At 47.6% G+C, this 22,527-nt stretch overlaps 1 protein-coding gene across 5 annotated transcripts in view; it reads right to left on the reverse strand.

The window, feature by feature from the left end:
• PDZD2 (PDZ domain containing 2) overlaps positions 1-22,527 on the reverse strand; it is a 272,721-nt gene that overhangs the window by 239,027 nt on the left and 11,167 nt on the right. The window contains exon 2 of one of the 5 annotated variants that reach the window (XM_077346914.1): positions 13,347-13,482. The exons of the other annotated variants lie outside the window; for them this stretch is intronic. The gene's annotated coding sequence lies outside the window, so the exon portion shown is untranslated. The remainder of the gene's footprint in view (positions 1-13,346; positions 13,483-22,527) is intronic. 5 annotated transcript variants of the gene reach the window in all.

Here is a 22,527-nt window from a genome sequence, read left to right on the forward strand (position 1 = left end):
CAACCCAAGAGATGACTCTACACATGGACATCACCAGACGGTCAACACAGAAATCAGATTGACTATGTGCTCTGCAGCCAAAGATGGAAAAGTTCTATCCAGTCAATAAAAACAAGACCAGGAGCTGATTGTGGTCCAGATCATGAGCTTCTTGTTGCAAAATTTAGGCTTAAATTGAAGAAAGTAAGGAAAAGCACTAGGCCACTCAGGTATGAACTAAATATCCCCGACGAATACACAGTGGAGGTGACAAATAGATTTAAGGAATTAGATCTGCCTGAAGAACTATGGACGGAGGTTCGCAACATTGTACAAGAGGTAGCAACTAAAACCATCCCAAAGAAAAAGAAATGCAAGAAATCAAAATGGATGTCTGAGGAAGCTTTACAAATAGCTAAGGAGAGAAGGGAAGTGAAAGGCAAGGGAGAAAGAGAAAGATACACCCAATTGAATGCAGAATTCCAGAGAAAAGCTAGAAGAGATAAGAATGCCTTCTTAAATGAACAGTGCAAACAAATAGAAGAAAACAATAGAATCGGGAGGACCAGAGAACTTTTCAAGAAAATTGGAGATATGAAGAGAACGTTTCATGCAAAAATGGGTATGATAAGGGACCAAAATGGTAGGGACCTCACAGAAGCAGAAGAGATTAAACAAAGGTGGCAAAATTATACAGAAGAACTATACAAGAGCGAGCTTAATATCCCTGATGACCACAATGGGGTAGTTACTGACCTGGAGCCAGACATCCTGGAATGTGAAGTCAAATGGGCCTTAGGAAGTCTGAGCAACAATAAAGCTAGTGGTAGTGACAGCATTCCAGTTGAACTATTCAAAATCTTAAAGGACGATGCAGTAAAAGTGCTACACTCAATATGCCAGCAAATTTGGAAAACTCAACAATGGCCACAGGATTGGAAAAGGTCAGTTTACATTCCAATCCCAAAGAAGGGCAATGCCAAAGAATGTTCAAACTACCGCACCATTGCACTAATTTCTCATGCTAGCAAAGTGATGCTCAAAATCCTACAAGCTAGGCTCCAGCAATATGTGGACCGAGAACTTCCAGAAGTACAGGCAGGATTTCGAAGAGGCAGAGGAACTAGAGATCAAATTGCCAACAAACGCTGGATCATGGAGAAAGCTAGGGAGTACCAGAAGAACGTCTACTTCTGCTTCATTGACTATGCTAAAGCCTTTGATTGTGTGGAGCACAACAAATTGTGGCAAGTTCTTAAAGAGATGGGAATACCAGAGCATCTTATTTGTCTCTTGAGAAATTTATATGCAGGTCAAGAAGCTACAGTGAGAACTGAACATGGAATCACTGACTGGTTCAAAATTGAGAAAGGAGTTCGGCAAGGCTGTATACTGTCACCTTGCCTATTTAACTTGTATGCAGAGCACATCATGAAAAATGCGGGATTAGAGGAGTCACAAATTGGGATCAAGATTGCAGGGAGAAATATCAACAACCTCAGATATGCAGATGATACCACTCTAATGGCAGAAAGTGAAGAGGAACTAAAGAGCCTGTTGATGCGGGTGAAGGAGGAGAGTGCAAAAGTTGGCTTGAAACTCAACATCAAGAAAACAAAGATCATGGCATCCGGCCCTCTCAATTCCTGGCAAATAGAAGGGGAAGAAATGGAGATAGTGACAGATTTTATTTTCCTGGGCTCCAAGATCACTGCAGATGGGGACTGCAGCAAAGAAATTAAAAGACGCTTGCTCCTGGGGAGAAAAGCTATGGCAAATCTAGACAGCATCCTAAAAAGCAGAGACATCACCCTGCCAACAAAAGTGCGTTTAGTCAAGGCTATGGTCTTCCCAGTTGCAATGTATGGCTGCGAAAGTTGGACCATAAGGAAGGCCGAGCGTCAAAGAATTGAGGCTTTTGAACTCTGGTGCTGGAGAAGACTCTTGTGAGTCCCTTGGACTGCAAGGCGAACAAACCGGTCAGTCCTAGAGGAGATCAGCCCTGACTGCTCTTTAAAAGGCCAGATCCTGAAGATGAAACTCAAATATTTTGGCCACCTCATGAGAAGGAAGGACTCCCTGGAGAAGAGCCTAATGCTGGGAGCGATCGAGGGCAAAAGAAGAAGGGGACGACAGAGAATGAGGTGGCTGGATGGAGTCACTGAAGCAGTAGGTGCAAACTTAAATGGACTCCGGGGAATGGTAGAGGACAGGAAGGCCTGGAGGATCATTGTCCATGGGGTCGCGATGGGTCGGACACGACTTCGCACATAACAACAACAGTCAAACTGCGGCCCTCCAGATGTCCATGGACTACAATTCCCAGGAGCCCCCTGCCAGCAAATGCTGGCAGGGGGCTCATGGGAATTGTAGTCCATGGACATCTGGAGGGCCGCAGTTTGACTACCCCTGATTTAGAACCTCCTCCTTACAAGGTATGTGCTTTACCTCTGAGCCACCATTCCCTCAGCAAAACTTTTTTACCAAGCCCAAACTGAACCAGCAACTGAGGATTACGTTGGCAGCGGTCTACAGCCCTCTGGTTTGCCAGCACAATTACTGCCTCACCCCCGGACGCAGAGAAGTTGCATGGGGATGCCCAGCAAAACTGGGTTTTTTTGCTCACATTATAATTTTTATTGGAATTTGGAGCCTGGAGTTTCCTTCCTTGGCAAAAGCTCTTTCGCTTTATACAAGAGCTCACTTTGATTACCCTTCAGGTTTTTAATTAAAGCTGGGCTTGCGGTACGGTGTTACCCACAGGAGGTACAACGAACGGCGCAAAAGATAACATTCGTCATTCTTCAAAACAGATTTAAAGTCACAGTGCCAAGTATCAGATTTTTGCCGTGAAAGTTAATGGAGGAACAGGAGATTCCAACAGGACAGGTCAAATTCTGGGCATCAGGCTCCTTTCTGTGCCAAATTTCCGTTCTTTGTTCTTTACGGCCTCTTTATTATTGTACAAGCAAAGTTCGCTGTGCGTAACACGATAAAATATTGTTGCAGTTGGCTTAAAGCAGATATTAAATAAATGTTTGGAAGACCATTGTTTCTGGAAACGGTAAAGATTATGACATCTGCAGTGATCAAAAGTTCCCACGCTGCCCAATTATTCTGCATGTGCTGAGAACGCGAACCCCCCCCCCCCGAAAGCCATCAGGGTTTTAAGTGCATGGAGCCACATACTTTCAGGATATTATAATCTTGTCCTCAGGTGAACCTGGATGATGCCTGAAGCTACGTTATACTGAATCAAACAACCGGTCTACAAGAGGCCATATTGTCTATCATTAATGGCAGCAGCAAGATTGTGGGTAGAAGCCTTTCATATCACCTACAACAGTGGTCCCCAACCCGCGGGCCTCGGCCCGGTGCTGGGCCGCGAAGGCCATGGCGCCGGGCCGCCGCTCCCACTCCCCGCCCCCCCCGCAGTAAAAAACTTCCCAGGCCGCAGGCTTGTGGCCCAAGAAGCTTCTTACTGCGGGAGGGGGGGGAGAGGCAATCAGGGCCACGCCCATGCATTGCGCATGCGCGGCCAGGCTGCACATGTGCACATGCGCCATGCACGGCCAAATCACGCATGCGTGACACTTTTGTGCATGCATACATGCGCGAAAGTGCTGTGCATGCGCAATTTCAGCCATGCAAGGCGCATGTGCGCATGCGTGGTCTGGCACGCATGCGCCATGCGCTCCCTGCGCGGGCGGGCAGTTGCCCTGCCGGTCCCCAGCCTCAAAAAGGTTGGGGACCACTGACCTACAACCTGACCCTTGTAGAGATGCTAGGGATTTATTTTATTTATTGCCTGAAAGCCTGCTGCATCCAGGAATGCGATGGGCGCTAGTGATGAGCATCTCTAGAGGGGCCACCACCGCCTGACCTACTGTTGTGGCTTGTGGCAGGGCCAAAGGCTCAGCATGCCGACAGCGGGGCATGCAGCAGTCAAGAGGGGTGTCAACCTGCCAGCCGGGATGATGGCTGTGCTGCCGTTCAGCCCACTGCGGCTGCTGGTGGCCGGAACGATCGGCGGTGAAGGCCCTTCTTGTCAGCCAGGTAGCATCTGGCCTTGAGGCTAGCTGAGTGCCTCGCAGCCAGCTTCTGGAGGCAGGCACTCCAGGGGCCGGCCCAATCCAGACGTGCCCGGATTGGCCCATGCTGGCGGAAGTGCAGTTTGGACACCCAGATGTGTCCTGGACAGTGCTCCGCCCATAGGGGCTTTTCAAAAATATTAGAGCCACCAATGGTAGGGATATATTTATTTAATTACATTTGTATGCCACCCTCCCCAAAGGTTCAGGATTGAACCTGATACCTTCTGTTTGCAAAACAGGTGCTCTACTGCTGAGCTACAGCCCCATTCCATAAACCCGAGTTAAGGCTCAGTCCCCTGAACAGGGTATGCATGTCGTGATTCATCACACACCACCCGTGGCCCTTCCTTGCATACGCAGGGAATTGCTGGTTGCCACTGTGGGCTTGCTTCGTGACCTGAATCTCCATAGATAGAGGCCTCAAAAATCGCACCCAAGTTCCTGGCCATAGGTGCAGATGTAAGTTGCACTCCGTTCAAGCAAGGGAGACGAGCTTCTCGATCCTGTCCCCTTCTACCCAACCACAGAACCTCCATCTTGGAAGGGTTGAGTTTCAGACAGCTCTGCCTGACCCATCCAGTCACCACTTCCAAACAACTGGCAAATGTCTCTGGGGGGGGGAGATCCAGACGTCCATTAGGACAGGGGTAGTCAACCTGTGGTCCTCCAGATGTTCATGGACTACAATTCCCATGAGCCCCTGCCAGCGTTTGGAGGACCACAGGTTGACTACCCGTGCATTAGGAGACAAGCAGGGGGCTTCTCTGTGATCTTGATTCCCAGACAGGGATAGATGGGGAAAGACAGTCCTTAAGACACGCTGATCGTGTGCCATTAATGTCCATGGACTACAATTACCATGAGCCCCTGCCAGCAGGATGCTGGCAGGGGCTCATGGTAATTGAAGTCCATGGACATTAGAGAACCACAGTTTAAACCCCCCCCCCCCCCCCCGGATTCGTCTGCGTTGGCCTCAACCTGCTTTTATTTATAGCTCCCTGTCTCAATGATTTTACCACTGAGAAACCCCCCAAAACATTCTTCAGGCTTCCAGAAACCCCAGAGGTGGCATGCTCATGCACAATATTGTTGGGAAGCAGAGCTGTGGACACGCCCACCCAGGCACATCATTGGCCATTTGGGGAAGGGGTGCCGGGAGGGGGTGGTGGTAAATATTTAAATATTTAACACATTTCTAAAAGATATAAAAGTTAATTAACTCCCAACCATGTGGGAAACCCTTCCAGGCTGTCAAGAAACCCCGGGGTAAGAAAGCCTGACATAGATTCTTTTTTTATACTAGTCGCTACCTGACAGGCTTTTAAAAGATTTCTTCCCTTGGTTGCTAAGCTTTTCCAAGTAGTTTCTCTTTCTGCTGTTAATTGATTTACTTACTGTTGCCTTTCTTTTTGGCATTGATGACTTGATTTTTTTACACATTACCGGTGTTCTGTTATTGACGTGTCCAAAGCCCGTGAATTGATAACTCGGTTACAATAACCGACACCTTTGACCGAACATCTTAAAGCAGGGGTAGTCAAACTGCGGCCCTCCAGATGTCCATGGACTACAATTCCCATGAGCCCCTGCCAGCAAATGCTGGCAGGGGCTCCTGGGAATTGTAGTCCATGGACATCTGGAGGGCCGCAGTTTAACTACCCCTGTCTTAAAGCTACATTGACAAAGCGGGGGATTTGGAAACAGGCAAGTCTTCCCATAAATACATGTACGGAATGGAGACCAGATGTGTCCAGAGGTTTTGCCGCATTTCCGTCATCACCACTGTACTTAAAGAGTCTGGAAGGATCCCAACAGAAGAGTTATGCTACTGCGATTCCGACCGGACAAAACCTACCCGCCAATTAGCCACCCCATTTGACTGGGAAGCCAAACCCAAAATAGGCATGGTGGGAAAGCAAAGGTAACTTCGCTCCAGACTTGACTGCAACTTGTTTGCAAGGCTAATTGCGAGGAGCATGCGATGGGCTCTTGAAAACCCCTGAAACCAGATAAGACAAGGTTGGCACAGAGACAGCCTGACCAGATTCTTGGCCAGGTGTGCGCACCTGCAAACGCCATGGGGAGCAGCCTGTCAACAGATCGGGCAGTTGAGGGCACCCTCCAATTGCAGAGCAGAATTTACCGGGAAGCTGTCCCATTGAATTGAATGGGAGCTGCACAAGAGTTTGGTTTTATGGGAATCTGTGTTCTGATTCTTGGATGCTTAGGGCTGATCCTGCGTTGAGCAGGGGGTTGGACTAGATGGCCTGTATGGCCCCTTCCAACTCTATGATTCTATGATTCCGCCCCACAAGGCATATTCCACCCCACAATACAAAGATATCGGAAGTTTTAATTCTTTTTAGAATACGATTACTTTCTTATGGCACGTAGAGGCACTCGGCACGGATGAGGCCACCTCCACGGAGAAGTCAATCTTTCTGAGGAACAATCAGGAGGACGGAAGAAGCAAGGCGACACCACAGCTCAAAAAGGACATGGCTGTGCTGGGGGAAGCACAGAGGAGGCCTACTAAGACGATCCGGTTGTTGGCGCAACAATCAGGGGGGGGTACATGATAGAGGTTTATAAAATTATGCGTGGGGTGGAAAGAGTTGACCAAGAGAAATGTTTCTGCCTCTTCAAAACACTAGAACTTGAGGGCATCCAGTGAAGGCGATGGGCAAGTAGGTTCAAGATGGGCAAAAGCTCAACGCAGAGAGATTAAAATGTAGAGATCGCCACCAGAGGAAGTAGTGATGGCCACAGACCTAGACAGCTTTAAAGGCGAATTAGATTTATGAATGGAAAATAAGCCTATCAGGGGCTGCTAGAAAATAGTGTCCAAGGGAAACCTCCACATTCAGAGGCACGAATCCTCTGAATCCCAGAGCCAGGAGGCAACATCAAGGGAAGGTCTCGGCATCTTATGCCCTGTTGCTGGCCCTGCAGAGGAACTGTGTGAGACAGGATGTTGGACTAGATGGACCACCAGTCCGATACAGCAAGGCTCTCCTTATGGCAGGGGTAGTCAAACTGCGGCCCTCCAGATGTCCATGGACTACAATTTCCAGGAGCCCCCTGCCAGCAAATGCTGGCAGGGGGCTCCTGGGAATTGTAGTCCATGGACATCTGGAGGGCCGCAGTTTGACTACCCCTGCCTTATGGTCTCACCTTTATGAAGCTCAATCAGCATTCAAAATGTAGCTCTTCCAGGATTCCTCATGAGGAGGGGATGGAATTACCATGAACCTGTTAGCATGAATTGGCTGCATGCAGGCAGAAGGGGGAGGCAACATCTACATGGGTAGAGTTAATTATTTAAAAAAAAACAGAGGAGCATCCAGCCATGTTGGGTTCTATCAGCAGGCTAAAGCAGTCTTGCATCTCAGTGAAAACAAGGCCTGCGGCCCGCCAAGATGCAAGAGCAGCCCGTGGCAAGGTTCCAGGTCACGGAAAGAAGCAGTTGACACAGGAGAAAATACCCTGGTAAAAGAGTCTAAATGGTCACACAACAGCATTTCTGAATACCTGGGAAGTGAGAAATTCGGTCTCATTTAAACTGAATCAAGTCTATTAAAATGTTTATTGTTTCAAGAACTTTGGGGAATAGAGAAATACTAAACAACATACAGCTGCCCTCCCTGTATAGAGTGCGTTGGGAATATACATGCCCAAGAAGGAACTACAATCTGTCAAGATGTCACAAGAAGAAGAAGAGCTGGTTTTTATACCCTACTTTTCACTGCCCAAGGGAGTCTCAAAGCAGCTTCCAATTGCCTTCCCTTTCCTTTCTGCTCAACAGACACCCTGTGAGGGAGGTGAGGCTGAGAGAGCCCTGATATCACTGCTCGGTCAGAACAGCTCTAACAAGGCTGTGACAAGCCCATGGTTGCCCAGCTGGCTGCATGTGCAGGAGCAGGGAATCAAACCCAGCTTGCTAGATTAGAACCCACCACTCTTAACCCACTCTTAACCCGCTAGATTAGAACCCACCACTCTGAAAGCTCTTAACCACGCCACCACGCTGGCTCTCACTGGGAAAGGGTGCAAATTTCTTCTCCAAACTCTCCTCAAAACACTACTTGGCTACAAACAGCGAATATTCAAACATGTTCCTTCTACCTGCAGTGATGAACTCCAGAAACAACTTGACCCAAGCAAGCTAGATTCGGGTGGGTCTGAAGCAACAGAACGAAGGCTGAGTCCAGGGACACCTTTAAGACCAACAAGATTAATTCTGGGTAGAAGCTTTCGTGTGCAAGACTGACATGGGGTTCATAGAATCATAGAGTTGGAAGGGGCCATCCAGGCCATCTAGTCCAACCCCCTGCTCAACGCAGGATCAGCCCTAACCATCCTAAAGCATCCAAGAAAAGTGTGTATCCAGCCTTTGCTTGAAGACTGCCAGTGAGGGGGAGCTCACCACCTCCTTAGGCAGCCTATTCCACTGCTGAACTACTCTGTCTGTGAAAAATCTTTTCCTGATATCTAGCCTATATCGTTGTACTTGAAGTTTAAACCCATTACTGCGTGTCCTCTCCTCTGGGTTGTATTTTATCATGTTCTTACTGTTTCAACTGTTATGAACCACCGCAAACCTGAGAGCGACGGTTAACACATTAAAAAAGCAGACAAATAAACAAGGGGAAAGCGGAAGAGGAAGGCGCTGGAGGAAAGAGAACCTATCCATACTGACCACAAAAGAATAGCTGTTTGAGGATTGCAATGGAATGGCATGATCCTATATGGGGCTGAATCCACTTAATGCCAGTGTAAACACACAAGTCCTCATTCTGGATGTGCATTGAGTGCATCGTAAGTTTAAAATAAGACAGGAGGCTCTGTGTGTGTGTGTGTGTGTGTGTGTGTGTGTGTGTGTGTGTGTGTGTGTCCAACAAGGTAGCTAATTTATCAGAGCAAGAACTATTAAGTTTTCAACAAGACACGCAGCCCCGGTTAATAATTCATGTCGGCAAAACAGGAGGCCTGGTTAAGGCAGGGGCTGGTTGTTCCCTTGAAAGCACACGGCTTCTCTGAGAAAGAATACTCTTAATTCAGCTGTAATCGCTAGATTTGCATTCACCCCGGGGGAATCCAAGCTGTAATTTTAAGTTAACAATCCTGCTTCAGTATTAATGTCAATTTGACGGCATCCGCATATTACAGAGGAGGGCCATCAGGATAACATTTTATGGATCTGTCCAGTCAGTAATATGTCACAAAGAGCCTTCTTGATTGATACTTTAATATCTGAAGAGCTGTTACTGGCCACTTTGGCGCACGAGGGATAAAGGTGACAAATCTACATATCCACACGGAAGTCCACTCCTTCCCCAGTCCTCCACATTCAGACAACTGGGTGCCCTTGGGCCACTCACAGTTCTCTTATTCTCACAGAGCAGTTCCATTAGAGCTCTCCCAGCCCCACACATCTCAAAGAGTATGTGTTGTGGGGAGAGGAAGGGAAAGGTGTTTATAAGCTGCTTTGGGACTTCTTCGGGGAGTGAAAAGCGGGGTATAAAAATAGATCTTTGCCATCAGCCTATTCTCCACCCCTCCCCCTCCATGACAGTTTGTGAAGAGAGAGATAGGCAGGCTTGGGAGCTGCTTTATATATTATATATTTCCACAGGTGCACACTGGAAAACAAAGCACAAATGTTATAAGGGGTTGTTTGAAACCTCTGGCACCGTGGTGGGGTTGATTCCCCGCTCTTCCACATGCAGCCAGCTGGGCAACTTTGGGCTAGTCGTAGCCCTGATAGTGCTGTTCTCAAAGAGCAATCCTGTCAGAGCTCTCTCAGCCTCACCTACCTCACAGGGTGTCTGTGGTGGGGAGAGGAAGAGAAGGTGATTGTAAGCCGCTTTGAGACTCCTTCAGGCAGTGAAAAGCAGAGTACAAATCCAACTCTTTTTCTTCTGTGCACAGGTGTCAGAGAGCCAAGACAGGCTGAAGCACCATGTTGAATGGATACTCAGTGGCAAATCCAGGGTGTAATGCATGTGCTTGGACCCACGTGGGCCAGGCTACCCTGGCCTCCTCAGATCTCAGAAGGTGAGCCCTGGTGAGTACTTGGGATGGGAAGCCACCAGAGAAGTCCAGCCAGAGTGTTGCCAAACCACCCCCGGCTCATCTGTTGCCTTGTGAACTCAACCAGTCGGCTGTAACTGGATCCCATTTCCCGCCAAAGAGCACCAAACCACTGAGCTGAGTCACATATAGTCAGACTGGCAGTTGCTCTCTGGATTCCTGGATACTTTTTCCCTCTACTACTCTTCTCAGTTGGAGATGCCAGAGCTTCCCCTCGCTAAGCATGTGCTTTGTGGTCCCCCTTGGTCTACGAATTAACTCTTTCCTATCTAGCTCTCTCTCCCCTTCAGCCTTCTTGGGTTGCTTTCAACATATCAGTTCAACAGAAGCGTCCAGCGTGCCATGGAGAGGCTCGGCGGTAGAGCGCCTGCCCTGCGTGCAGAATGTCCCTGGTTCAATCCCCGGCACCTCCAGCTTCTTAAAAAGAGTCAGATAGTAGGGGATGTGAAAGACCCCTACATGGAAGAGCACGGAGAGACGTGGTCCTCAACAGCCTGACATTCTGGTTCAATAGAAGGCCGCTTCGTGGCTGTCCAGTGCAGCACTTGTGTGACAAAGAGGAAGAAACAGAGCATGTATCTTGGAAGCAAACGAGAAGTACTCACTTTACAAACTACTGACTACGTTCCAGCAGCAAGCCCGTGGCTGTGGCTCCATGGAAGAACCTCTGCTTTGCATGCAGAAGGTCCCAAGATCAATCCCTGGCATCTCCAGTTAACAAGAGCAGGCAGTAGACGATGTTAAATACCTAAGACCTGGGAGAGCTACTGGCAATCCGACAATACAGATGTTGGTGGACCAATTGTCTGATTCAGCATGTATTCATGTGTATAACGTGGCAGTTCAGCAACTGGTGATGGAATGTTTCCCAAAGCATAAGGCCCGTGATTCGAACCCAGTTCCACGCCCTGCCATTCAGACCCATCAAACTGTAGACAGTGAGTGTTTCAAGCGTAGGAAAACACACAGGCTCAGACAAAATTAAACCCTCCGAGAAAGCGGGACACAACGCTAGCGGCTGTGGTCATGAGTTTCCAATCGAGCCTTCTGTTGTCGATATGCCACCAATACCAGCTTTTGTGGTCCGGATTAAAAAACGGATTAAAGGTTTAATCTTTGCCCGCGCTGGAAAATGCTTCTTTGTATGCACAGCGCGGCTTGCCGTGCCACAGGTATTCCGAAATTAGCCTGTGAACAATTAAGAATTCCTGTGAAGGCTCACTGACCCCTTTATGTAAAACATTTTCAGCAGCTGATGCTGAATACGCAACTCTAAGCCGTGTGTGATCCACATTTCTTGGCTGTTGGGAGAAATAGGGCACCGTGGAAAAAAAAATCTTTTTGATCTGAGCAGGCGTGACATATTTTTGTCTCAGCCGAATATCGCTTTATTGCGCTGTTTGTTCAGCAAGATAAAGAGACTACAACAGGGGGAAGGGGAAGGGCAGAAGAGTCTGAAATGAGGTAGGCTGAAGATATTTGTTTTTAAAAAGAGAGCAATAGCAGGATGCCCTGACCCAGTCATGGTAGGGCAAACAGGATGCCCTAACCCAGGGGTAGTCAACCTGTGGTCCTCCAGATGTCCATGGACTACAATTCCCATGAGCCCCTGCCAGCAAACGCTGGCAGGAGCTCATGGGAACTGTAGTCCATGGACATCTGGAGGACCACAAGTTGACTACCCCTGCCCTAACCCAGTCTTAGCAGATCTCAGAAGCTTAGCAGGGTCGGCCCTACCGGGATGGGAGACCTCCAAGGAAGTCAAAGAGAGGCAGGAAATGGCAAACCACCTCTGAACAGCTCTTACCTTGGAAACCCCAGCAGGGGGTGCGATGCATCCATTGCAACATGGCAGCACATTAAGCACATGTCAATGAACAGCTGTACACCCCAATACCCGTCTAGGTCCAAATATACGTGCATGTCCAACAACAGCCCAAAGGAACAGGGAGACCTCCCTGCCAGCACAAGAACGCTGGCACAGCCTGGGCACCCATGTAGCACCCAAGAGGCCTTATCACTGTGACGTGCCAGAACCAGCCACCTGTAGGCTATTCTCAACCGGGAATCCCAGTAATATTACATACAGAGCCTTCATTCTTAGAAAGGCCAACACTGAAAGGAGATTTTACATGCCTCAGGCTTTGTAACAGTGTTAGATCTTCCCTAGAGTATATCTCCCTAACCTCAGGGTACCACGGTTTCTTTTAATGTAAGCTTTAAACTACCTATCTGGTATTATGGATTCTCCCCTCCTCCAAATGCCTGCAACACACAGAATATATAACCGCCTGGACCTGGGTGACCCAGACTGACTTGTCAGGTCTCGGAATCTAAGTAGGGTTTGGTCCTGGCTAATATTTGGATCGGAATACTAGGGTTGGGACAGAGGTAGGCAATGGCAAACCACCCAAGAGAAAAAGAACCTATAGTGGTTCTTAACCTGTGGTTCGGGACCCCTTTGGGGGTCAAACACTCCTTTCACAGGGGTCATGGTAGGGCAAGCAGCTTGGCCCAGGGGGGGGGGAAACATCCACACAACAGCCTTACGGGGTAGATCGAGATAGACCTTTCATCTGTCTGGAACAGAGCGAGATCGGCATGGTGGGACAAGAGCCAGAACTGAACTGAGAAACCCCGGAAAAAAACCAATTTATATACAATCATGAACCATGGATCTTCACGCCATGGGTCAGTTCCTGTTTAATTTCTGAGAAAGAACCCTTGCGTAATTTTATGGTTGGGGGTCACCACCACATGAGGAACTGTATTAAAGGGTCACGGCATTAGGAAGGTTGAGAACCACTGACCTATAACCACTCTCATCTTAAAACACTGAAAAGAGTCATTTAACCCCTTTTTTGCCAACTGAAACCTAAAACTTCCAAAGTCAGCCCAAGAAAGCAAAAGACAGTCTTACAAAGCCACAGTTCTGAACGGAGCTGGGGCACCTATTTTTTCATACGTTCATGCTTACTGCCTGGGAAAGTACAATGCAAAGATCCCAAGCGCTAACAGATGGCCTTTAAAGAAATTAAAGAAAGCTGGAGGGGAACTCCCCCCCCCCCCCGAGAACTGGAGATGGGTTTGAAGCAGAGATTGCTGTCCACGGTTTATCTACTAAATCCCACTTGTGCCTCTTAGTAATCAGGTTTTGCACTTCTTTTTTTGTATTATTACCTGAAATTTGCCATGCTGTTTGACCAAAGGGACGAGAGTCGAATCCACGCGTCTCGAGGAAGGAAAGCTCTCTATGACCAATTTCAGATCTCTTTAAAAGGCCCAGGCAGACCGGCTTTTTATCCAAGCTTCAAACCTGGTGATAGAAGAGGAATAACTGGAAACTGTTCTTCCACTGGCAGTTTCTCTATCACGGAGTTTAGGGAGGGAAGTCAAGAATTGAGATGAAAAAGACTAGAGGTTTTTCACCACCGTAGGTAGCACAAAGTCAGACCAGCAAGCTGGTTAATCCTCAGACAGAGAGATAAAACTGGCTCAGACGGTACAATGCTGTACAGATTTCTGACTTTTAAGGTTTAGCACCGTCTGTTCATTATAAGGGCTTTGAGAGGGAGTCACTAGGTCACAGCTGAAAAAGAGCAGAGCCCAGGTCTGAGAGAAGCAAGAATCACTTCCTGACTTTAAAGTCTTCAGCAACGAAGGGGGCGTCCCGAAAACCAAATTCCTTTGCATCCCTGGCTGCTTCTTGTCATCTAATTTCCAATTAAAATGTACGTGTTGTTCTGGAAGGAAGCTCAGTGCGTTATCAGCCCAGACTACCTTGGGCAAAACACCCACGGACGTTTGCAAGCTCATTTTCTGAACAGCACAGAAAACCCCCGGCATCGAAGTCCAACGGACATGCAAAAAGACTAAAGGTCCCAGTCCCGATTTCATCGCTGCCTCAATTTCCATTTCGCTCCTGTGCCAAGCAACACCCCCTCCTCCCATATTCCAAGCTTCCATTTCTGCACTGGGAACTTTGCTATCCCGACTCCTGTGCAGGAACACAATTCTGGGGTAGGCAAGGTGCATCAGGCCAAATGCTGCCCTGTGCAGGAGCAGGAAGAGGCAGGACAACCTACCCCGGCTCAAACTCCAGCCTGCAGCCCAGCACAAAGCCTCCAGTGAGGAAATGGAACTAAGGACCACTCCTATCATCACCGGGATGCAGATTCCTCCACTGCCCTAGCCAACAGCCCCAGGTAGAAAAGGTCAGGTGATATCTTCCTCTGCCTTCCTTCCTTCCTCTTCTCCTTCTTTCTCCCCCTTCAACCATCTATTTATTTATTTATTACATTTATAGAGCACCCTCCCCTAAGGCTCAGGCTGGTTCATATGGAAAGAAAACAAAGAACGGTACATTGAACTCTGTGATTATATCAAATAAAGGTAACAGTAGTAATAATAGCAATAAACAGAGAAAATAACATTCTAACAGTAAACAATCTAACAGACCCATGGATGATCATAGTATGGGTTCAAGGGAGGGAGGTTTGGGGGCCCAGTCGACGTTGTTTAGCTTCAGTCAACCTCAACCAAATGCCTGTAATCTAATGTAATGGTCCCCAAAATCATTCCTGTGGATGCCTTAGTATCCACTGACACCTTTTCTGGGGGCCACCAAGTTCAGACTAAACACTAAGAAGAAGAAGAAGAGTTGGTTCTTATATGCCGCTTTTCCCTACCCGAAGGAGGCTCAAAGCAGCTTACAGTCGCCTTCCCATTCCTCCCCCCACAACAGGACACCCTGTGGGGTGGGTGAGACAGAGAGAGCCCTGATATTCCTGCTCGGTCAGGACAGTTTTATCAGTGCCATGGCAAGCCCAAGGTCACCCAGCTAGTTGCATGTGGGGGAGTGTGGAATCGAACCCGGCACGCCAGATTAGAAGTCCGCACTCCTAACCACTACACCAAACTGCATGGGAACACGTGATCCCCAGAATGGGTGGCTCACAGGAACAATGTCAGCATCTCCAGCTCCAGTATCCCTAAAGCTTCCTCTTGTCCTGGATGTCAACCTCCCCCCTTATTGCTAGATAGAAGACCAATAGGAAGACTTAGTGTATCTCCTATAACCTACAGTAGTAGCTCTTCAGGTTCTCATGCAAAGCACCATCTTCCCCATAAACCAGCAGCCAGAGATCCATTTCTGTGGATCCCTGCTTTAGGCTGATCCTGCCTTGAACAGGGGGTTGGACTAAATGGCCTGGATGACCCCTTCCAACTCTACAATTCTATTAGATCAAACCTGGGATGTTCTATATGTAAACCACATCTTTTATCAATGAGTCATGGCCCCTCCCATAGAAACCTATGGCCCCCTTACAAAACAGAGGAGGAAGAAATGTAGGGATTTTTTGCTGTACTGGAGGACCAAAACTCATGTACATAATTCTCCAACTGCATGCTGGGATTTGACAGGAGAGCTCTGTAAGAACTGCAAAGCCCAAATCAGTTCAGAGTTTTCCGACTTGTATTCTGACCTCTTCTGTTTAAAGCAACACACAAAACTGGCAGTACGGAGAGTGCTCCTATTCATCAAACGTTACCCCAATCCTGTCCAAATATCCAGGTTGACCAAATTATTTTTTTACGTCTTGCCAACTGTTTCAATGAAATTGCCCTTAAGGTAGGAAGATCCTGCTTCCTGCCATATCAAGGCAGAAAAAACATGGTCTAGTGCAGGGGTAGTCAACCTGTGGTCCTCCAGATGTTCATGGACTACAATTCCCATGAGCCCCTGCCAGCATTTGCTGGCAGGGGCTCATGGGAATTGTAGTTCATGAACATCTGGAGGACCACAGGTTGACTACCCCTGGTCTAGTGTTTTAATAGTTTTACTATTAATATATTAATTGTATATTTTCTGTACAGAATATCTATTTTATGCATCCAATGTATATTATGTATTGCTGATAGTTCTGGCTGCTGATCTCAGATTGTCATAATAATTGAATATTGGCTATCTCCAGATAAATTTGACAACACCAGAAAACTCTTATGAAGGTCGAAAATAAATGACATCACAAAATAGCTAACATCATAACATTCATACAAAGATTTGTACAATCATAAAACATAACCATAAAAACAATACATAGACCAATGGTTATTAATAACTGATAGGAGTAGAGCTCCTTTAATTAGATTTGTCATGTTACACAATTATTTACAAATCGGCTTTTCTCAACTCAGGCATTTAGTTCACTGACACCCTGCTTTCTCCCCAACAGAGAAGCAAATAGGCTTACATTGTTCTCCTGTCCGCCATTTGGTCCTCACAACAACCCTGTGAGGTAGGGTTAGGCTGTGTGTGTCTATCCCCAGGTCACCCAGCAAGCTCCCAAGGCCGAGTGGAGATTAAAACCGGGTTCGCCTAGATCCCAATTTGACACCCCATCGTCTCACTAGCCAACCCTGTATGAGCAATTTCAGGCAATCATTTAAATCAGGGGTGGGCAAACTGGCCCACCAGATGTCCATGGACTACAATCCCCATGCTGGCAGGGGCTCATGGTAATTGTAGTCCATGGACCTCTGGAGGGCCACAGTTTGCCCACCCCACTCACATATATGTTTCCAAGCTGTTAGATATTTTAAAAAGCCCTGACCCTGGATGGTCAACATTCACCAATTTTCAGAACATTAATTGTTAACATACCTGCAGCACCTCCACCTTAGAAACCCCTCCTGAAGTCTTCCTCATTAGGGGTATACAGCTTGGCTTAAGAGATGTAAAAAGGCACCGCAAACCACATGCAATGGACCTCATGCAACGGAGAGGCAGTTTTTGTCCTCAAATACCCAAGCAGGAATCATTGGTTTCCCAAAATATTCACGGTGCTGCATGGCCCTCAACCGCTATTCGGTAATCATTCCAAAATCAAGCACTGGAGCTAGAATCAGCAAATCCAACCAGATCGCTGGGGCTTGCGCTGTAAGAGAAAACTGAAGGAAAGCTTAACGGGGAAATGGAACCCTATCGGCTAAAAAATTAATACCAATGTTGAAAAAGAGGCATAACGTGCCAGTCATTCCCCCTTCCTATACTTCAGCAAGCCTGTGTTTCTCTTAATAATTCATAGCAATTCACACTTTTCACTTTGTGCCAATATCTTCCCAATAAAATGTTCAAGACAAAAAGAGTACAGGATGACAGAGAGCACCCTTCTAAAATGAAAACCAACTTAGGATAAAATACCACTAATTATTTGTTTCCAGCTAGAACCATTCAGGGGCAGTCTGTCCCATATCGTAAAGTAGAAGGAGGGGGACGTTCCAGGTCTTCAGGTCACCAGAAAGACACCTGGTCCCAATTTTTTTCCTTGAAGATATCATGCCTCATAAAAAATGTTGGGTCCTTCTGATGATGTGTCGAACCTTTGATTGGCCGTGACTGGGGAACATGCCCTCAATAGGATGACCGCACTCCATCATTGATGACCAATCAGAGGCTCTAGTTCAGCAGTGGAATAGGCTGCCTAAGGAGGTAGTGAGCTCCCCCTCACTGGCAGTCTTCAAGCAAAGGTTGGATACACACTTTTCTTGAATGCTTTAGGATGCTTAGGGCTGATCCTGCGTTGAGCAGGGGGTTGGACTAGATGGCCTGTGTGGCCCCTTCCAACTCCATGATTCTATGATTCTTTTCCACCCTCATCCTGCTTCCTGACGGTGTGAGGAAGAAGAGCCAGCCAGAGGTAAGCCAGGAAGCTAGGGATGGCCATCCAGGTGTGCTCCTCAGCAGGGGTAGTCAACCTGTGGTCCTCCAGATGTTCATGGACTACAATTCCCAGCATTGCTGGCAGGGACTCATGGGAATTGTACTCCATGAACATCTGGAGGACCACAGGTTGACTCCCCCTGCTCCACAGTACCCACGCCGTACTCCCTGTCCTCCGGGTTGCAGGGAGGGCCGTTCAGGCATGCTCCATTAAAGCCACCCCATGCTCTCCACACTCTTGGCTGCCAGAAGGGCAGGAAGGCTTGTCCAGGTGTACTCCACAACAGCCACCCTGTGGAAGAGCTCGGAAGGGCTGTACAGCTGCACTCCACCGCACTGCCCAGGGCAGCACACTGCATTAGCAGGCCAACCCTGGTCTTTGGAAGCCCTTCCATCTACCTTTCCGCATGCCTGTTTTCAAAACAGGCTTTAATCCTACTAAGGAAATATTTTTCCAGCATATCTTATCAGATATGGGGAAAAACACATCCTGATTTTCATCCAACTTACAGCTCCGTCCACATACAATTTTATTGGCCAGAAGTTACTAGAATAGAAGGAACCATATCTACTGAATCATACATTAATCCTGAGGAGAGCAGTATCGTGGGTGAGGGAGGATTGTCTGGTTCTGTCCTTCTCTGTAGGCCTAGAGACCTTTGTCAGTTTGACAACAGAAATTTGACAAATGGAAAACAGATCTGCAACACAGATCTATTATCCGATTGCTACTTTGGTGTCAGGAAGTGAATTTCTTCCAGACCAGACTGACCATGGATTCTGGGGGGAGGGTTCAGTTGGGGGGGGACATGATCTGGGCATGGAATTGGTATCACTGTTGGTGGGCAGGTAGTTGTGAATTTCCTGCATTGTGACAATGGAGGCCCCTTCCGACTCTGTGACTTGCCTTGAGCATGTAGAACCCCCAGCGTGGCTGACAGCCTGGGCCCCTTTCCCTACCTGGTGATTGTTGTTAAAGAAAATATGTGGGTGGGCTGTGATAATTTGGATGGGGAGGGAGAAATGATTCTGCAGCCACTCCAAGGCTTCAAGATTGTGTGGGCCAATTTCCCCACCTGTCTTTTGGTTTGTGTGTTTATTCTTCTCTTTATTTTAGGACTTATTTCTTTATGGACTGCCCTTCCCCAACGGCTCAGGGCGGCTTACGTCATTTCATAAGACTAAAAACCTCAACTAAAACATATTAAACAGTTAAAAACAGACCAGAAAACTCACCACTTTCTCTCTAGTAGGAGGGAGGGGGAGGTAAAGTGCTCAGTGTTCATTTCTGAATGGAATACAGATGTTTATCCCTTGTGTGGGATGGCCAGTTTATCGGTGGCATTTGTTGGCTTCAACTAAAGGCCTGGTGGAACCGCTCTGTCTTGCAGGGCCTGTGGAACTGCCCCATAGGACCCTGATCTCACTTGGGACAGGCTGGGGCTGGGGCCTGGACAAAAAAAGCCCTGCCCTGTTTGAGGCCAGTTTGACTCCTCTGGGGCCAGGGATCCTAGAATCATAGAGCTGGAAGGGACCTCTGGGCCAGGGATCCTAGAATCATAGAGCTGGAAGGGACCTCGAGGGTCATCGTCCAACCTCATGCAGAGTGCAGGAAGCTCACAGCTACCTGTCCACCCACAGTAACCCCAGTTCCACGTCCAGGTGAAGCCCCCCCAAAAAACAAACAAACCCTGGAAGGAAATTCACCACCCAACCCCAAAGCGATGATCGGCATTTCCCTGGACAGGCAAGAAAGGGCCACAAGAGCTTGAGCGGACTTTGTGTCCTAGATCGTAAGCTTCTTTGGGACGCAAAGTGGAGAAGGCAGTCCTGCAGGTTGGTGTAACTCTCCTTTTTAACCTCACTGACATTGAGATGTGAACCTGAAAATTCAGGGTGCAGATATGATGGCTGCTATGAATCCAGCAGGTGACCTCTCTTTTCAGCCTTAAACACTCCCCTTTTCTGTCCCCCTAAGAATGTAAAAGGAGCAGAGCGAGATTATATAAAAATAATAATATATAAGAATAATTATATAGAAGCTGAGTTTGAATGTTTCTTCCGCTTGATGTGGTGTGTGGTAGAAGCATGTCCGCAGACTTTTGCTCACATGGGCACATGAAGCTGCCTTTCACCACATCAGGCCATTGGTCCATCAACAGCAGGTTCCTGGAGATGTAGAGAACACAGCGTTTGCCCTTCTATCTCATTTCGTCCACTGATTATCATATGATACACTGAGGAAGTTTACCGAAACAGGGGTAATTCACAGGGACTTGTTTGTTATTCAGCTGGAAATTGGCACACTCCTGTTAGGAGGCCTCCCTCCTTAAATGTTTTATTGAGCCTGCACAGATTTAGTTGGTGTTTATTTATTTATTTATTTATTTATTAGATTTATATACCGCCCTCCCCGAAGGCTCAGGGCGGTTTACATTAAACTAATCAACAATACATGAAACAGTCTTCGTTAAAAACATACAGTAATTAATAACAGTATAACAGTATAACAGTGCAACTGAAATGACTTGCAACATTTCGTGTACTCCATCTGTTGGCTCCATTTGACTTGGCTGCTGCCAAGACAACTAAAGGGAACCTCCATGTTTAGAGGCAGTAAACCCTAAATGCAAGCACTTGGAAGCAACCTTAGCAAAAGGTTTGCATGCACATTATTGGCTGGGCCTCCAGTGCAACTGGTGGGGCTAATCCATTGTGCTGGACTAGACAGACCACCGGGCCATTCTTATCTTATGATCTTGCATGTATTTACTTCTCATTAAAAAAAAGAACTCCAGAGCTCAGTTGCTGGGTGAGCCGTTGACACGGCAATGCTTCATGGCCCCACACGGCTTTTGTGCTGCCGTTCCAGTGATGCATAAGTTGCATCAGCAATGGCATAGCATACCCAAGACATTTGGTTGTGCGAGATCGTGTGGTAAATGTAGACATGTTCCGTGCAATAAGTTCACACCTCATTCCAGATTTGAGTTTCCTGGGTTTATCCTGCTTTCTTTATTCTGTGGAGTTCTGTTTTGGCATACTTGTGTTCTACCAGAGCCCTGGGATTGTAGAGAATAAGGTAGAAGGGCTCCATGTTACTGTTGTCCCAGCTTTCTTAATAAAGAACTTTCTTTTTGGGAAGTTGGGAAACCTCTCTATACCTGTGACATGTGGGGAGCTTATGTGCGGGAAAGCGAGCATTCTGACATAACGCTCTGTTCTCTGGAACAGGTGGTCTCGTTCCCCCTGACAGATGGCATTACTGGCGTTTCCATCCCATAACTCTGTGAGCAGTGTTCACATTCCCCAAGCATATAGCCCCCGTCCTCCCCGCCCCTCCCCCACTCCCATGTTGTGGTCTGCATTTACTTTGCAGTCTAATTCTACATGACACGATGAGGACTGGAAGAAGATCCGTGCTCAACGTAATTAGGCTAATTTTTCGCACGCTCAGCATGAAGGCAGATGGGATATTCCGATACGCAGCGGGACGAAGCAACTGCTTCAGCGCTTCAAGGATCTGTCCAAAATAATTAATAATCTCGTGTTGGGGGGGGGAAGAAGTCATGGTGACCTTAGGCTGGCAAAATGGGGTGGAGCGCAAAGTCTCGCTGATTTTAGTCATGTCTTTTCCTGTGGTTAGCACGGATACAGCTCTAGGCAGAAGGACTCAAGGAAATCAAGTAAGTAGTGAAGCCAGATTCAGAGGGACGCTGTGTTGGTTTGCGGTAGAATACCTAGGTTCCAGGAGTACCTTGGAGATCAACAATCACAATTCAGTTTTGGGCACCCCAATTGAAGAGGGATGTAGACAAACTGGAGCGTGTCCAGAGGAGGGCAACAAAGATGGTGAGGGGTTTGGAGACCAAGACGTAAGAGGAAAGGCTGGGGGAGCTTGGTCTGTTTAGCGTAGAGAGGAGACGACTGAGAGGGGATCTGATAGCCATCCTCAAGTATGCCATTTAGAGGATGGAGCAGAGTTGTTCTCTCTTGCCCCAGAGGGACGGACCAGAACCAATGGGATGAAGCTAATTCAACAGAAATTCCATGTAAACATCCGGAAGAAGTTCCTGACAGAGCGGTTTCTCAGTGGAACAGGCTTCCTCGGGAGGTGGTGCTTCCCTGATTCTACGGGCTCATTGTAGTCCATGGACATCTGGAGAGCCACAGTTTGACCACCCCTGCTCTATGTTGTGTGTAGATGACCCTGTTTTGTTTTTGTGTGGGTGGGCATGGATCCCTCATGGCTGCTGTCACAAGGTAGCAGGGGATAGGGTCCCTGCAGCCTGCCCAAACGTTGCCTTTTTTTAAGTATACGTAAGGAAAAGAGTGAAGCCTAGGGTGATTCGTTCCTAGACAGAAGATTTTATGCACTGTTTATCCTTGCGTTCATGCTGTTGTTAGTAGTTTCTGGGTCCGGGTTTCCAAAGCTCAGCAAAGACACCCCGCGACGAAGTTTCTCAAACATGGCTGCTCTTTAGAAGTAGAATTTCTCCCCACAGAGGCAGAGGAAGGCTCCTAGTTCGGGCCTGTGAACTAGTTTCTGCTCATGTATTATTCAGTCTTGTTTGTTCAGCCAAGCTCAAGGGATGCTTCGACTGGATGTCTTCAAAGTCAGGTTGGCCTCCGCATCCC

The sequence above is a fragment of the Paroedura picta genome, chromosome 7 (assembly GCF_049243985.1).
Source record: "Paroedura picta isolate Pp20150507F chromosome 7, Ppicta_v3.0, whole genome shotgun sequence".
Lineage (NCBI taxonomy): Eukaryota > Metazoa > Chordata > Lepidosauria > Squamata > Gekkonidae > Paroedura > Paroedura picta.